The 9,023-nt window shown below is 34.5% G+C and overlaps 1 long non-coding RNA gene across 1 annotated transcript; it reads right to left on the bottom strand.

The window, feature by feature from the left end:
• Positions 1-7,097: 7,097 nt before the first annotated feature.
• LOC145163095 (uncharacterized) lies at positions 7,098-8,201 on the bottom strand. The gene is made up of 3 exons (XR_013739558.1): positions 8,065-8,201; positions 7,270-7,516; positions 7,098-7,191 (listed from the first exon to the last, which is right to left on the bottom strand). It is a non-coding gene; the product is annotated as an uncharacterized LOC145163095 (long non-coding RNA).
• Between the last annotated feature and the right edge of the window lie 822 nt (positions 8,202-9,023).

Here is a 9,023-nt window from a genome sequence, read left to right as displayed (position 1 = left end):
CAAGTTTTCCAAAACGACATTGTTCAAAATATAACTTCATAAAATAACTTCCACACGATGCAGCATGCTCTATGATGATGAATCTCAATATCCACTTACTAATTATTTCCTGAATAAGCATGTAAAACGAGCGTCAACTATGAAAATAGTTGGTGAGTTCACAGGTTTATAAAATCAAGATTTGGTATAAGACTTTTCATAAATACAAGTACATTGCTTTAATGAGAACAAAGTTCATTGCTATAATGAGAAACAAAGTTGATTGCTAAAATTGATAAACGAGTTTATTGCCATAATAGATAACAAGTTTATTGCTATAATGTGTAACGAGTTTGTATGTGTATGAGCAAACAATGAGTCTCAACCAAACCTATGACTGAAGCCCTATCAAGATCTATGCTTATCGTTCCATAGATGAATATGGTATCATGCACTCCAGCAATAGGGCGAGTGAGGAGTTGTCAATTCCTAATAGCGCTATTCATAATGACCATTGGCTCAAAGAGTTAATGGTTAGAGATAAGGGAAGGGCCTTAGTACGATAAGTTCTCATGTCCCGTGTTGCATAGACATACATAGAGAGACATAGCAATAAAATAACAATCATGTTTGATACAAATCAATTTAAATACAACATTCAAATAATAGTTTTTCGGGACATGCTTTTCCACCCCAAAACATAAAAACTGAAAATAGGGAGTGCGTGAATACTCACAACGTTTCGAGTAGGTACAAGTGGTACTTCGGAATGCACCAACGTCTTACTACCGGGATCCTACGACATCAAACACACACTAGTGAGTTTCCATGTCGAAATCTAATGCTAATATACTAAATTCTACATATAGTGAAATGCCAATTTATGTTTTAGTATTTGATTTTATATTAATTGGTTACACTTTTTCTGAAATAATGAAATTCTACAAATCGTGCGATTAATTACAACATTGGAATATAAATTTTCCAAATTTTTAAGTCCTTATTACAACATAAATTCACGGAAGTAGCATTCAAAGGATAAAAATTCTCAAACTTTTTATTTAACTGTTATTACACAATACTAAGCTGGGAAAATTATAAAAATGGATTTCCAAGCTGTTTAATTATATTTTATGATTTTTGAGCATTTATTCCAATAAAAATTGAAATAAATAGAAAACAGTTTCCAAAATTACCCAAACTTTTTATTTAACTGTTATTATACATAAATAGGCTGGGAAAAATATAAAAGATATTTTTCAGTTTGTATTTCTATTTTTCCTTGTTTTATTCCTTTAAATCATCTTTAATTGAAGAAATAATATTAAACAGTTAAAATAAATTACCAAAAATTTTTGTAACATCATTTACAGTATAAATAACCTGAGAAAAATATCAAAAGTGGTCTTCATATTATATAATCCGGTTTTGGGTATTTATGTGTATTTAAGTGTAACTAACTTTAGAAATTAAGAGAAAAATAGTTTACAGTGGAGAAAAATCCTTAAAATTTTTATGTAACCTCCTACTGTAAAACATGATGTTCTGGTAAATTTTCATGAATTTTGGATAATCAGAACTATTTTTCCTATTTTTAAACCATTATAATTACCAAAAATTGGGAAAAATAGCAAGGCATGATGAAAAATGTTGAAATTATTTTTCTGAGTCATCCATCACAGGTAAGGTATGCGAAAATTGTTAGATAAAATTTTCACACTCTCCAAAGTGGTTTTGTGATTTATTATATCCTAACAAAAAGAAAATTGGAAATTATACCAAACAGCAACAAAATTTGATGAAATTTAGTGAGAGGTCATTATCCATCATAAGGGTCATTCATGAATTTGTTCCGGATTTATTGACCTCTGGAAGTATTTTATGTGATTTATTCCCTTGGTTTCTAGCAATAATTTTAATAAATCAAAGAAATAATAAAAGCTTTTGGTATTTTACAGATTATCACATGCATGTGAGGGCTTTCAAAAGGAAAAATGTTCGAAATTTATTCAGAAGGGAAATAGGGGTATTGAACCCAAACAAGATAAGAAATGTTGCATGCAATGGTGCATGAGATGTAAATGTGGCTGAAGTTCATGAATTTGTGAAGCACATTCTGTGGGGTTTTAAGCCACGAAATTTCAGCCATCATTCACTGGATATGTTAAGTTTCTAAAGTATTTTTCCCCAGATTTATGGTTGGGTTTAAGGCCATTGATCATGCAAGGCAAAAATGGTGATCATAGAAAAAGAGCTGTTTGCGCAACCATTTTGTAAAAATTGCCAAAAATCGGTTATTTAATATTTTACAGTAAGACCAGTTGGGTTTGAAAGTTAACTCATGTAATTATCCAATACAAAAAGAATATCATGATTTGGTTAAGAAATGACCGAGTTATGGTCGTTCAAAGCTGAATAAAGTAATCTGGCAGATTGCATGTTTGCTTTGAGTGCATCCTTAGGACATTTTGACAAGAACATCATGCATGCCTTTGATAAGGTCCGATTTCTAGCACATGCATGGAGTGAATGAGCATCCAAGATGTACTAGAAATGGTTTAAATGCTTTTGACCATGCAAGAACACAAAAGAAATGGAGAAGAAGATGTAATACTTGTTTTTGAAGTCACATGAACATATGTGCATCATTTTCACTCCTTGCATGGGTTTGATCCCGGATTTTCACCATTTCAAACACATGCATTGTGTTATGGTGAGAATCTACAAACCACAAGGGAAAAATAAAGATTTCTAGCCATGGAAAGGCATAGAATCCGAAAAGAAGAGAAAACTAAGAAGAAAAGGAAGTAGAATCATGAAACTATGGAAGAAGATGTTGTTGTTTACCTTGGTTTTGATCTTGAGGGAAGTAAGAACACTTCAAAGTCTTCAAAATCTCGAAATTTGGCAGAGGAATGAGAGAAATTTCGTGAGTTAGAGGGAGAGAGGAAGAGAGTTTGTGTGTTAGGAGGGTGGAGTGTGAGAGAGTGAAGAGAGAAGAGGTAGTGTGAAGGTTTAAGCTTAATGATTGAGTTTTGGGAAGAGAGAGGGCATGGGGAGGGGAGAATGGCCAGATTTTTGAGTGGATTAGGGCCTTCTCTCTCCTCAATTCAAATTTTATAAAAATCCCTCCTTAATTTTTATAAAAACCCTAATTTTTATAAAAGTGATTTTTTTAAGCAATTTGATTTATTTAAAAATCTTGTTTTTAACTAATTAATTATGATTAATGAATGATAATTTATATTTCTATTTCATTGGTATAATCCATAATTTGATTAATAAAATTTGATATTTGGAAGTTTATAGCCAAATTTTATAAAGTTTTTAAGCTTTAAGATTTATAAATTTGGATTTTTAGCTCTCTTAGGGTTTTTGGAATATTGTTTGATATTCATCATCATAATGAAGTATAATTAGAATATTTTAATTTATTTTTAGGGTTTTATACCCTTTTTCAATTATAACAAAGCTTGAAAGTTTCATTCAAATTATAGCATTGGCATTTCCTATTGTAGTTAAGCAACTTACTAGAATCGTAAGTGTCAAGTATATTAGTCCTAGGTCTTAGATGGATCCTAGTTTATGTAAGATTTTGACCTAATTTATACTACTAGGCCATGGCATGATGTGCATGAATGGTTATTATAAAGATGCATGAGTCCGAGAATGACCTGAATTGACAGTTGTCACAGTATCCCCCACTTAAAAAGAATTTCGTCCCGAAATTCATTCTATGTCATCGCTTGTCATCGTATGGGAAAAGTTGTGGATACTTTTCCTTCATGAAGTCCTCACGCTCCCAGGTGTACTCCGATCCGTGTTTTGAGTTCCATCGAACTTTCACAATCAGGATCTTACTCCGCTTAAGTTGTTTTACCTCCCTGCCAAGGATTTCTATCGGTTCCTCAACGAAGTTTAGCTTATCATTGATCTTAATTTCCTCCAGGGGTACTATCAATGTTTCGTTGGCTAGACATTTCTTAAGATTGGAGACGTGTGGTAACTGTTATTGTAGGAAAACTCAATTAGAGGCAAATGAGTATCCCAATTTCCTTTGAACTCAATGACACACGCTCGTAGCATGTCTTCCCATGTTTGTATTGTTCTCTCTGTTTGCCCATCTGTCTGAGGGTGGTAAGTTGTGCTCAAATCTATCTTGGTTCCTAGTGCCTTCTGTAACATCCACCAAAATCGAGATGTAAAACGACTATCTCTATCAGAAATGATAGATAGGGGGTAGACCGGGCAATTCCTCCGGAAACACCTCGGGGTAGTTTTGAACCACTGGAATCTCCTTGAGTTGCTTAGCTTCAGGTTCTCTTTCTAGCACGTGGGCCATGAATGCAATACAATTCTTTTTCAGGTACTTGTGAACCTTCACGCTTGATACTATGTTTAAACTTCTTCCTGGCTTCTCACCGTGTATGATAAGGGTTTCTCCATTAGGGAGAGGCACTCTAATGACTTTCTCGTAACAACCAATTTTTGCTTTATTTTTGGATAACCAATCCATCCCTACTATCACATCAAGACTACCTAGCTCTATAGGAATTAGGTCAATGCTAAAGAGTTTATCAGCTAAATTCAGAGTACAACCAGGAATTATGTCATTAGCCCTAATTTCATACCCATCAGCAAGTTCAATAGCATAAGCATTCCTCATCTTTCTCGATTTCAAGCCAATTAACGGTCTAAATGCTAAAGAAACAAAACTCCTATCTGCTCCCGCATCGAATATTACTGATGCAGAATGATTGTTCAGGAGAAACGTACATGTTATCACTTCAGGGTTCTGACGAGCTTCTTCTGCACCAATCACAAAGGCTACACCTCTTGGCCGCCCACCTTGATTTCCTTGGAAATTTTGCCTAGCTTGGCCTTGTCCATTGTTACCAGGCCCCTTGTTCAGTTTGGGACAAGCACTACGCAGATGATCAGTACTCCCGCACTCGTAACATGCCCTTTTTCCATCCTTATTCAGCTTACAATACTTCGGGTAATGGTTTGTCTGTTTACAGTTTTGGCACACTGGGCAAGCTCCCTTGTGATGGAAGTTACACTTATTGCACTTCGGGTGCGGTCCCGTGTACTGCTTTCGCTCCTGCACTTCCATGACTTTCTGTTCCTGAGTTTTCACTGGTTCTTGCTCCTGGGCTCTTACCATAAAGTTTCTTGAGACTTTCTGCTTCCTCCCTGACTTGCCTCCATACTTCTTCTCTCCCTGATCTGCTGGCTTCCTCTTGCTACTAGAGCTTTCCTTTGTTGATGCTCCCATCCTTATCACATCATTGGTTAGTCGATTTGCTAGACTTACTGCACTTTGAATGGTAGTTGGGTTTGCTGAGGTAACCATTCCCCGAATCTCTGGTGCCAGACCCCAGATGTAACGATCTATCCGTTTCTCCTCAGGAGTAACCATGTGAGGTACCAGTTTTGCTAGTTCATGAAATCGGACTTTGTACTTCTCTATTTGTGTTCCAACCATAGAATGGTTCCAGAATTCAGATTCAAGCTTCTGAAGTTCATCCTTGGGACAATACTCCTCTATCAGCAGCTTCTTTAGGTCTTCCCAAGTTAGCTGATATGCCGTTGCACGACCTCGGGTTTGCACTAAAGTATTCCACCAGGTCAATGCCCTATCCTGAAGTAGACAAGTTGCATACTCCACTTTGTTGCGTTCGAGGCATTTGCTAATGTGAAGGACCGACTCCATACTGTCAATCCATTTCAGCAACCCAACCGCACCTTCCTTTCCATGGAATTCCTTAGGTTTACAGGCCATAAAGGACTTGTAGTTGCATTCTCTTTCATTGTTTCCCCGGTTTCCTCCACTACTTCCTTGGTTAGCATTAAGTCCCGCAGTTACTTGAGTGACAATGTTTGGGATTGCTGCCATGAGTTGTTGTGCTACCACTTGAGCAACATCGGGTGTTTCGTTCTGTGGGCGCCCGCGATTAGGCCTTCCTGACATGGTTCTAAGACACAAGAGAAGAAATACGTATGAATACATAAAATAATGTATAATTTTTAGTTCACTACTATTTTGAAAACCATAAGTGTTGTCAAATTAATGGTTTGCATTAATACTATGCACATAGATTTGAGAAAGGAAAGAAAAAAAATCTTTTTATTCAACTATTGACTAAATAAATTCTAGGGTTTGACCTCATAGTAAAAGTTTTGAAACATAAAATAAACTTCTTCATTACCATTTGAAATAGTCTTAAAACCAAAACAATACATCAATCCCAAAATAAAGTTTTAATGTCCTTCCCCAAAAGATACCCAACATGGGTTTTCATTTCATGACACAATAAAATACTAAAATCAGAACCAAGTACGAATCGCTATCCCAACAAGAAACATCCACACCACAATCAGTAACAGCCCTCCAAACACATAACATGCGGTCATCGCACGACCTGCCACTCGTCTAGCAGCACTAGCAGTGTCAGCAGTCTCCATCGAATGCTGAAACAGGATTTCCATCCTTGTATTTTTTTTTTGGAGATTTGGTTGGTGATCGGGTGAATCGATGACAATATTTAGTATAGATTTGTTTTGCAATCGACAGTGTGTGTTTATGTGTAGGTCAAAGTTGTGTTTGGAGAGAGAGAGAGAGAGAGACCTCTTTTAATTTTTAATTATTAAAATAAATAAATAGGTATTAATTTTTTTTTAAAAAGGATAATATATTTTTTTTAGGTGCAAAAATGGTCCCTTAGAAATGAAAAGACAAATATACCCTCATATGGGAGGCACATGAGAGGGTTAACAGCAACAACTTAACGGAAGTTAAATCCAGGGACCATTTCCACATACAAACCACTCCAAAAGGACTATGAATCCAAAAAACTCGGGGTTTGGACTAAAACCCCAAAAATTTGCATACCACAGGGACCATTTTTGCAATTTTGTCTAATTTTAAATGTTTAAAATAAATATTATATATAGATTTACTAATTTTCAAATTAAATTAGCATTTAGTGTATCATAATACAAAATAAAATATCATATAAAAAAAAAATACAATTCATTGCACAAAATTTAATGTCATACAAATAATCGTTCCAATAGTAGATAAATGTAATACATCAAATGTGAAGGAGATTGAAGTCATCAACAAATAGTAGTAGAACCACAAGAACTTGCTGACCACCTTCATAGCATCCGAGCTACTTTGTTTGACACTACGCACGTCAACAAGACCTGCAAATTTGAATCATGCAACCATTAGATTCACATATTGAGAAATCAAAGCATACCATGTTACTGAAAAGCAAGTACCTCAAGGCCAATTAGATGGAGAGTGATTCTCTTTAATCACTAATCTTGAAGGGATCATGTCATATTTGTTACACGGACTATTTTCAATTATGAGGATGAGAAGGGCATTCCGTGTTCAACTTGATCCATCCCATTGACACCTAGTCTCGGTTCAATGAAATTACTATCCCTATCCCTCGGTAACCTTCTTGTCGTTTTACTTATACTTTTTCTAGGTTCTAAAGCGCCAATTGCTTCAATGGTAAGCCTGTTAATGAGCAGGGTCACGCTTAATTTCATAATTTTTTTCTCATATGACATACATAAACATTGTTACCTTTTTCTTTATGCATGAAGAGGAATATCACATGAACAATCTTTTGTCAAGAGTTCATCAATAACCTCATTCACATGTGTCAAGGCATATTCTTATAAATCAAAGAAATATATAATAAGATACATCAGTATACCAATAAATAGCAAAACGAAGTTAAGAAAAACATAATTCTAGCACAAAAAGCTTACGTCCATCTTCTAATTTGCGTCTTTTTTTGGTTACTTTTAAAAGCTACATGGGTTTTTATGGTTTTTCGCTACACGGGTGGTCTTATTGGAATAAAGAAGGAAAAAGAATAAGACATAAAGGGTTTTTTAAGAGTTTAAAAATGTTAATTGTCATAACAAAGATAGATTAAGAAAAATCACAGTAGATCACAAATACAAAAAAGAAAAAAACAAGGAACTTAAAAGAAGATACCTTGGCATGTGATTGGAGGAAACATGGAGGTGAAACATACAGTGGGTATAGAGGAATACCTCTCATTGTCGAGAATTGATTGATAGAAGCTTCCCACAGCTCAACTTCAGAATTCTTGAAGCCAACGACAAAGGGAACTCAGTTTTGGACATTCGTTGTAGAGCCTTTCAAGTACTTCAACCTGCTGAGGTGTGTAGTGAACATATTCTCCACTATCCATTAACTCTCCCTTACCATCATTTCTAGACATTGACATGCAATACAAATTACATATCAGACATCGTTTGAACCATTAGGTTAAATCCAGTAATTCTTTTCACACTTTCTTCATCCATTTTCACATGTACAAACAATCCATAAAATAATTAGATTATCATTACTATTGTAATTATAAATTTATAAATTTAAAATAAAACTACTTTGAAAGCATTGAGCTTTGCTCTCATTAATTGTTTCAACATCAGCTTTCAACACTCTATTATCAACAACTGCTTCATTGTATTTTGGTTTATGTCTGTGAGACACTTCAGTAATGAAGAATTTTCTCCCCTTAATTGAGAAACCTATCAACAAGTATAAAATATTTTATTTAATTAGATCATTTATCCAAATTTAGGCCATTTCTGTTACAAATTACATGGTCAAAGGTTAACACATGAATTAAACATAAGCATGAGATTATTCCACGTAAACTGATTTCATAAATCCAATTGTTACGCATATGAAGATAATGGCAAGAAAAATATTAAATAAATAAATAAAAACACTTGAATTCGAATATGTAGGAAAAAGTTGACTTTACTAACTTATATATGGATCATGAGTGGGCAAACAGGGATCCTAAAAAAAGGCAACATCTAAAGAACTGACTACAAAAAATATAGGAAAATAGTAGAAACTAAGAAGATTACAGAATGAACAACAAAGCCAATATTTTCATATCATAACTGTGAAGTTAATTGAAATCAAACACTAACTAATATGTCTGATTTATACTAGAGAGGTGAAGTTTATGAGA

This window comes from Lactuca virosa, chromosome 3 (genome assembly GCF_052849685.1).
Source record: "Lactuca virosa cultivar CGN04683 chromosome 3, Lactuca_virosa_CGN04683_v6, whole genome shotgun sequence".
Classification (NCBI taxonomy): Eukaryota; Viridiplantae; Streptophyta; class Magnoliopsida; order Asterales; family Asteraceae; genus Lactuca; species Lactuca virosa.
Note: the sequence above shows the minus strand (reverse complement) of the source record. Positions and strands in the feature narration are given on the sequence as shown.